A 9310-nucleotide genomic window follows, 5' to 3' on the forward strand; every position below is an offset into this window, starting at 1 on the left:
TTTCCACTAAGACTCAGTCTGTGCTAGTCTATCGCTACATTGATGAACGATACAGAATTGTTGAAAGGTTTTATGGATTCTCTCATCTGAAAGACTCTAGTGCACAGAACATTGCTACTGCCATAATGGAAACATTGGACAAAGTATTCCCTGAAGATTGCCACAAAAAAAAAGTAATTGCGCAAACATATGATGGTGCGAGTGTAATGAGAGGGGTGTCTGGTGGTGTCCAAAAGAAAGTAGCTGAAGTTTATCCAAATGCACATTATGTACATTGCTATGCACACCAGCTTAACCTCATCATTGAAAAGGTGGTTTCAAAAATCTCAGAAGCTCGAGTTTTCTTTTGTGATATCTCTGGCTTCTGTACATTTTTTCTCTCGTTCTCCAAAAAGAACCGGCGTTCTAGATGAGGTATCAGATCATAGACATCCAAAACCATCTCGCACTCGCTGGAGCTACTATATTCGGGTAGTGGAAGCCATATATCAGCACAGGGAAGCACTCCGTACATGCTTTGAGCTCATTATTGAAAGCGGACTGATTTTGAGGGGGTTACTGTGCATGAGGCCCAGGGATTAATTCGAACTCTGAAAGAGAAGGAGTTCTTTTTCTTCGTTTTTTTGTTCAATGACATAATGCCCCATGTCGACATTCTATATAACCAGCTTCAGAAGCGAGACATTGACTCTGTGTATGTGCAGATAGTACTGCAACTTTTATCAAGTGCATTGGCAGAGTACGTGGAAGCACTGACAATCTGGAAGCTAAACTTCCATCACAGGCAACTTTTTCAGGTCGCAATGCAAATATGAAAACTTTAAATCGTTTGGCTAAAGAAGGATGTGATATTATAGTTACACAAGCCCAAGAACGCTTTGCATTTACTAACCACTTGGAGGGGACCAAATTGTTGCAGAGTGACTGTATTGCTTGCCCAGAGTGAACGGACAGTCATTAATCACCAGCGCAATTGCAGAGACAATACTTTAAATGCAGGAAGACAACGCAATGACTTACAACCACATGCACACTTAGAAAATAATGAGCACTTATACGGCTATTTATTCAAAGCTTGGAAGCAACAAGTGATAACACAGAAATAAATCACAGAAAAGACAGAGAATGCAAAAGAAAATACATCACCGTGGGTGTAACTAAATCTCTCATCTCGCCAGAAGCGACTGGAAGACCCCAATAACAGCCAGGCCGAGAGCACAACAGCCCACCGGTATGCCGGACAAAGGCGTCCCCCTTCCGACTGAGGTCTTTGCACTTATCCAGTCTGACCGTTGAGGGGTTCTGCATGTATGCACTCCTCAAAAAGGGGTGGTAATTTCTCGAACCTTCTGGCAATGCACTTGCGCATTGATGGGAAACCGTTGGTTGCCAGCTGGGTCAACCGACAGTAACCTCAAGGAGCAAAGCGCTTCCCTCCTCTCCTAAGAACAAACGCCACAGAAAACAGTCCCATAACTCATAACAAGACATAACAAAACTAGCTTTCCCAGCAGAATGTCCTTGACTGCATACCAGGTTTGGAAAGCATGTTTTCTTCAGCAAAGTAAATTCAGCTCTCAGCACAGTAAATACAGCTTTTCACTGAGGCATGGAGTAAATATCCATTATGGCTCTGAGTGCCCCCAGAATACACTGCGCACCAGCGTCATGTTTTAGCTCAAGCATAACAGTGACCTATTTCAAACACATGGACAGTCTTTTCCCAATGATGCACTGAATGCAACTGTCCAAGCGTACCCCATGTTAAACAAGGAAAGACTGCGCACTGAGCTTTCAATTGTTTATGAGAGACCAGAATTCTGTAGTTGAAGTGGGGCAATTTCTTTATTAAAATTGTTAATTGAAAACAATCTCGAAGAAGCATTTAGTGAGACGATGCAGTTATTAAAAATTCTGATTACTACACCCATGACAACAGCTGAGTCTGAGCACTTTTTCTCCACCCTGAAGCGAATTAAAACATTCTTGAGAAACACAATGACTGAGGATCGTCTGAATGCTTTGGCCATGCTGTCCATGGAAAAACAACTAATTCAAGAGATCCCTGACTTCAATACATGGACTATTGATAAATTTGCCCTCTGTGAAAAATAGACGTGCACAATTTGTGTACACACTTTCAAAATGATTGACCAGTGAAGGTTCTGTTACAAACAAGCTATTTGCAGTTATTTTGTGGGTTACCTTGAATTCTTTGTTTCAATGGCCTTATATAGGTTAGGATTTTGTGTAAGGTTGCAGTGATCTATTCGACAGAACAGTGAGAAATGTGAAGCATGTTTGGATTTTATGGTTGTTGGTTGATTATAAAGCACTCAACATAATAAACTTAGTAAACTATTTCTGTTGCATTTTTCTCCATGCAATATGTATGTGCTATTTCTGAGACCTGTGCATTCCACGTGTTGCAACTTTGAGCAACTGAAACAATGGCAACTCAGCAAGGCAAACAGCCATTAGAGGTAGGACAAATGTCACATTAATTAAGTGGTTGAAAACGAAAGTAATATTTTAGCTTAGTTTCCCCTTTTCAGAAAATGCCTAAAATCCCACCTTAGTAAGAGGATGAATGCATGTGAATGCCAGTAACAGCATGACAAACACATGTTTCCATCATTACTGACTATATAATGAATTTCTTTATGCATACACCATAGTACCAGCTATTCTCAATACAAGCTGCTGTAAAATACACCATCACACTTGCCCTGGGAAATTTACGCCCCACGCAGTGGGGTGGGTGCCCTGCCACATCTTTCCAGGGAAGTGCCCTGAAGTCTACTGTGGCTGGCCGGTGGTGAAGGAAGGGGTTGCTCCACCTCTGGCTACCCACCGTCCATCAGAAAGGAACCAGGAAGCTCTCCCTGGTTCCTGTCTGCATGGAGTGCAGCAACCGGTAGCCTAGGGGTGGAGGATTGAGTCCGGGGAACCGAACATGGGACACAGGTAGGAAAGATTTTTTGTTTTTGTGTGTATGTGTGTATGATACCTGCATGTGTCGCATGTGTATGTATTTATTTATGCGCACGTGCATATAAATTATATGTATGTATGTATTGTTGTGAGTGTGCGTGTTGTTGTGTGAATGAGAATACAATGTGTGTGAATGTTCTTGGTGTTGCACATTAGAGAATGCACTGTGAGTGAATGTGCGAGAAGGTATAAGGGTGAGTGAATGGGTATGAATCTGTGAGTGCGTGTGTGTGTGTGTGTGTAGGTAGGTGAGTGACTGGTGGCTGAATGGATATGGTGTATGAATGGTATGAATGAGTGATGTGTGGTGAATGCAGTGTGAATGTTCTGAGGTGGTGTCTGAGTGAATGAGAGAGAAGGGGTATGGGTAAGTGAGTGTGTGAGTGTGAGTGTGAGTGTGAGTGTGAGTGTGAGTGTGTGTGTGTGTGTGTGTGTGTGTTTTTTGCAGGGAGTCCTGGGGAGCCCTGGATCATTGTTGACATGTCCTTAAAGTGTCATTGCGTGGGTTACTGGCATTTTGGGCAAAGCCAACTTGGTGAATGTTATTACATGGCTAGACTGGCATTTTGGTACAACAAGTCTAGCCACTGCTTACCATGACATGACGTTTTTTGCTGGTCATCTATGATAAAAACAAGCATGATATGCGTTATTGTGTGGATAGACTGACATTTTGGTGCAGTCAGTCTAGCCATTTCGTACAGTGTCGTGACATGTTTTTCTGGGCATTTATGATAGAGCAAGCATGATAAGTGTACTTATGCGTCTATAATTGCCTACATTGCAGCCAGTTTGTACATGTCTTCTTATTGTGGAATGGCATTGTTAACAGCAAAGTCAACAGGAGTATTAGAGTAACCTCTATACGGGTTTCTCTGTCATGTGCGCGTTACAAAATGTAAAAGATCAATCAAAACCAAATCAGTATCTTTTTACGTGAGGTAGTGTCATATATCGGCAGAGCCAGCTTGCACATCTTTCCTTAGAGTATCATTACTGGCCTTATTCACAAGCAAACATGAATATGCTTTTTTATAGAACTTCTGGCCTTTATTGGTGAAGCCAGCATGGAAATGCGTGGGCATAACCAGAGTGAAAATGTTTTTTATACTGTGGAGAAAGGCAAGAATAGGCATAGGGAAATCTTCCTGTGCACTGCAGGTGACTTGCATCTATTGGATTCTTCCATTAGTTACCCCACAAAAATGATTGTAAACTGTGAGGGGTCATACATGTGAGGCGGACAACTTTGTGAAGGTTTTTCAACAAATGCCATTTTATCAAATTAGAAGGTTGGATAAATGCCTCACTATCACCACCCTGACAAGGATTTCCCTGCCTAAAATAAACTAATGGAAACTCTCTAACAAATGATATCTGCTGCTCACATTTATACATACAATAAATAAATAAGGACATGCATGGCAGTTTAAAGACAACAAAATAATAACATTTCGTAATGAATTCATAATGAAACAACAGTCTCTCCTTCTAACCAGGGTGAATTCCCCTTCCCCCTATTCAAGCAGGATTCTACTTCACAGTTCCAAAAAGAAAGTAAGGAAATCCTGTTTTGCAACACAGTTCTTTGCAACTTCAACTTGTCAACAGACAGTTCCAAAACTCCAATGATTTAACAATAAAAATGGAAGGCTCTTCCTCTTCCTTGAATAAGATTATGATTTATCCTTTTCAGATAACTGGCATTTTCTCAGTTCATCAATAGCCACAATAAGTGTTTTGGTCAGCATGATTTGCCACCACTGAAGTGTTCTATAGAAATTTAAATTCTTAACTTCTTTATAACAGCCCTTCACTGTTCTTTCTTCAGCACCACAGGTAACACAAAGTGTCTTTGTCAGGATCACTTTATAGCACTTCACCAACTTCTACTGGTGTACTTCAATGCCATGCCTACTACCTCAGTTCACACCTGGTTTAATCCCATGCAGGCCTACTCCTCCAAAGGTTTGCCATCCGGGTATACTTCTCTGCCCAAACAGTGTTTCACAATAACAAGTGCCTTTTGTGGCTAAGATCAACTGACAAGAGGTTCAAAACAGCTTCACAGTTTTGCAGCTTCAAACTTGTAACAACTCTTCAGGGACAACAACATTCACATTGGTGCTTTGTAATACTCCTCTGTAAATAATACCCTTTTCATGAAGGGCAGCCCTTTTGCCACTCTTGTTTCCCCACTGAATAATGTGATGAATCCTGCTGATCCCTCACTTAACCCCTGCCTAAAGTCTCCTCCCAGGTGGCCAGGGAAAGGCAGACGCTTCCTGATCCTGACCTTGGGGGTGGTGCTCTGCAGGAAGATCACCTGGGAGGAGAAAAGGCTCAGGGTGGCGAGAAGATCCCGTGGGATGAAATGCGGTATTTCTCTCTAAAGGGGAAGATCTTTTACCATTACCAAGCCATGTAATGGCTTATTGTCATTATGATTTGTCTGATCCACAAATTGAACATCCTAATGTGGATAAAATGCTTAATTTCTTAAGATGTTAAGAAAGGAAAGCCTGTCCAATCCTGATAAAGTTAAAAATCATCTTAACTCCCAGAGGTAGAGTTAGAGGAAATCTGAGAATGATGGCATAAGTGAACTGCCTTCCCCTTTTCTAGTAGATTATTATGATGTTTCCTTAAATATACTTAGAAAAAATAAACCTGAATATGAAAGTAGAAAGCTCCCTAGAAAACCTAATTCTGTTGTTGGAGACTTCAAGTCTCATAATTCCCCAAGTACTGAGACAAGGATGAGGGCTTAATAGTTATACAACAGGAGTGGTCAGCTTGAGGAAAAGGAACCTGTACCGGAAGATCACTTCTTTAGGGCAAGGGTATGTGATGAATCCTGTGGATCCCTCACTAAACTCCTGCCTAAAGTCTCCTCCCAATTGGTCAGGGGAGGGCAAACGCTTCGTGGTCCTCACCTTGGGGCCGGTGCTCTGAGGGAGGATCACCTGGGAGGAGACACGGTTCAGAGTGGCGAGGAGATGCCATGGGATGAAATGCGGTATTTGTCTCTAAAGGGGAAGAAACGTTTACAAGTACCAAGGCATGTAATGGCTTATTGTCGTTATGATTTGTCTGATTCACAAATTGAACATCTCAATGTGGATAAAGCAAATGTAAAATCCCTAAACATCTTAAGAAAGGAAATCACGTCTGAACCTTATAAAGTTAAAAATCATCCTAACTCCCACACGTACAGAGATATGGAATCTGTGAATAATGATGTAAGTGAACTGCCTTCCCCTTTACTAGTATATTCTTATGATGTTTCCTTAAATACACTTAAAAGAAATAAACCTGAGTGTGAAAGTAGAAAGCTGACTAGAAAACATAATTCTGTTATGGGGACTTCAAGTCCCATAATTCCCTAAGTACTGGGATGAGGATGAGGGCTTAGAGTTATAGTCTCGGGAGGATAGTCCAGTGGCAACGTGCTTGCCTTGGAAGCAAGATAACATGGAGCAACACAGGTTCGATCCCCGGGTCCGCGCTTAGAAACCTCTGGGTAGTAAGTGTGTTAGAAATAAACTATCATATCATATAGAACAGGAGTGATCAGCTTGAGGAAAAGGAACCTGGACCGGGAGATCACTTCTTTAGGGCAAGGGTATGTGATGAATCATGTGGATCCCTCACTAAACCCCTGACTAAAGTCTCCACCCAGGTTGCCAGGGAAAGGCAGATGCTTCCTGATCCTGACCTGGGGGGTAGTGCTCTGCGGGAGGATCACCTGGGAGGAGACAGGGCTCAAGGTGGCAAGGAGATCCTGTGGGATGAAGCACAGTATTTGTCTCTAAAGGGGAGGAAGCTTTTACAAGTACCAAGGCATGTAAAGTTTTATTGTTGTTATGATTTGTCTGATCCACAAATTAAACATCTCAGACTAGACTCTGGACGAGTTTCATGTGCTCTTGAAATCGGGTAGCTGTCTATGAGAGGGGGATTGGCACCACTTCTCTTTCTTCCCAGGTCCTTTGGAGCATGTCTAAGACATCTCTTGGTTCTCTACCATAGAGTAACTGGAGAGGGGAGAAACCGGTGGATGCCTGAGGGGTCTTTCTCAATGCAAATAGGGCCCAGAGGATCATACGATCCCAATCCTTCCCATCCTCGTATACTAACTTCATAAGAATCAATTTGAGGATTTTATTAAACTGTTTGAGGGTGGTAAACTGAGGTTATTAAGGTGGTAATAATTCCTTAACTTCACACATGAGCTTGCTCATGAAATTGGTTCACTGATCTGTTAGAATTTCCTTGGGCAAACCAACCCTAGAAAAAAATTGCAACAGGTGTTTCAAAATTTGCTGGGTTGTGTTGTTCCGTATGGGCAAGGTTCTGGGTACCGGGCAGCTAAATCAACAATTATGAGAACATATTTACTGCCCAATTTAGAAGCTTTCAACGGTCGAATGATATCCATCCCCATTCTAGAGAAAGGGACTTCTATTATTGGTTTTGGGTTTAGAGGGGCAGGTAGGGGAATATGTGAGCTGGTTTTCTAGCATATCTCACATCTCTGCATGAAGTTCTTTATGTCAGCATGGATACCCAGCCAATAGAATTTCCCACTGATGTGAGCTTGGGTTTTAGATTGTCCCAAGTGTCCCCCCCTGTCAAATGAGAGTCTGCAGTTTCTAGCATGATCTTGCATGGGTTTTGGGTATTACTAATTGAGTCTTACTTAGGCCTTCCCTGGAGGCTTCCCTTCTATATAGTAATCCCTGTTTCAGGAAGAAAAAGCGTCTTCCCCTTCCTTGTCCTTATCCCTCAGGAATCACTTGTAAGTAAGCTTCTACGAGTAGTGGATCATTTTGCTGAGCGAAGGCTAAATTGGGTAAGGATGGTAGGTTCCTCTTCCCTTTTTGCTTTGGTGGTACGTATCCCATCAGCCTAACCAAAGCCTAAGTTACCTCTCTCAGTTTCCTCTGGTTCAATTTCTTCCTCAAAAAGGGGAAATAGAGCTTTCTCAAGAATTCCCTGGGCAATTATATCCCCAGGACACATTTTCAATGGGGTCTCACCATGGGTCTGTGAGAGAACTTTTATGTCTCCCTGAAAGTCTGGATCTATAAAGGCTGCTTGGACATCTAGACCAAATTTCCAGGCTAGGCCAGATATTGGGACCAACCTTATATAACAACTTGCATGGGGTACAAGAACTAAGTCAGTGGGAATCATCCCTCTTTTCCCGGGAGGGATAGTGGCTTCTCTACTGTTACAAGTATCAAAGCCTATGGATTCCTTTGTGGCGGTAGAGGGGTCTGAGGCTCTGTGACTATGTTTCTGGAATTTTACGGTCCCCCAATTTGTCTCAATTGAGACGTATCCCACTTCTCACACCATATGTAAGGGAGACATAGTATCACAAGTATGACACTGACACAAGAGGTACAATTTGTAAAAAAAAAAACTTTATTCAATTTTCAGGGTTTGGAAAAACTCCTACTTTGCCCTACACTATAATGGGAGTAGTGTACACCATCAAATAACAACGAAAACACAGCCCTAGTCAGTCTCTGTCAAATCAAAGATGGCCTATACTAACAAATCCTAATCCCTGCCCTATCTCTTATACCAAAAGTGTGAAAAGGGGAATATGAATGCAAAGAAAAATCAGTGTTAGAATATAAAGAATCAATGTGGCTGAGTCAGCTCTCCTCCCCACGTTGGACAGCACAGAGAAAGGCGGCCCCTGTTGTCAGGATGGCATACTCTGGCTCAGGTTCTCAAAACAAAGGCAGTTGAAAACATGGATCGAGGTCTTCTTCGACTTCTATGTTAAAGTCACTTATTCCAGCTTTCAAAAGTTCTTTCACAGTTCAACAAAATGTTCACACAGGTCTCCCTCAGTCGGGCTCGGATCTCTCAAAGAAAAAGTTAAAAGCAAAAAGTTCATGTAGGTCTCCTCATTCGAGTTCAGACTAGTCAATCACAGCACTTGCAGGGGTTCTCTTCCCCAAGCTTGATTCACATTCTTAGGGGTTCCCTTTCCCCAACTTATCACACTTATGGTCTCCCTCAGTTGGGCTTAGACCTTTTCCTGATGTCGAAGACTATCGAATGTAAGAGGCTTTTAGTATAGACCTCCGCAGGACCACTTCGACTTTCCCTTCAGCTCACACTCTTGTGTAATTTGCGCCAGAGTCTCTTGGTCTACGTAGTTTAGTATCATAAGCACAAAAGTTCAACATTCACCTTTTCACTTCCCCTTTTGCGGGGTTAATCTTGACCATTATGCATTTTAGGAGTTAATTCACTTTGTTGCTTTATAACAAAAAAATGTCACCTTTCGCTG

This window comes from Ambystoma mexicanum, chromosome 14, assembly GCF_040938575.1.
Source record: "Ambystoma mexicanum isolate Mex_15411 chromosome 14, UKY_AmexF1_1, whole genome shotgun sequence".
Taxonomy (NCBI): domain Eukaryota; kingdom Metazoa; phylum Chordata; class Amphibia; order Caudata; family Ambystomatidae; genus Ambystoma; species Ambystoma mexicanum.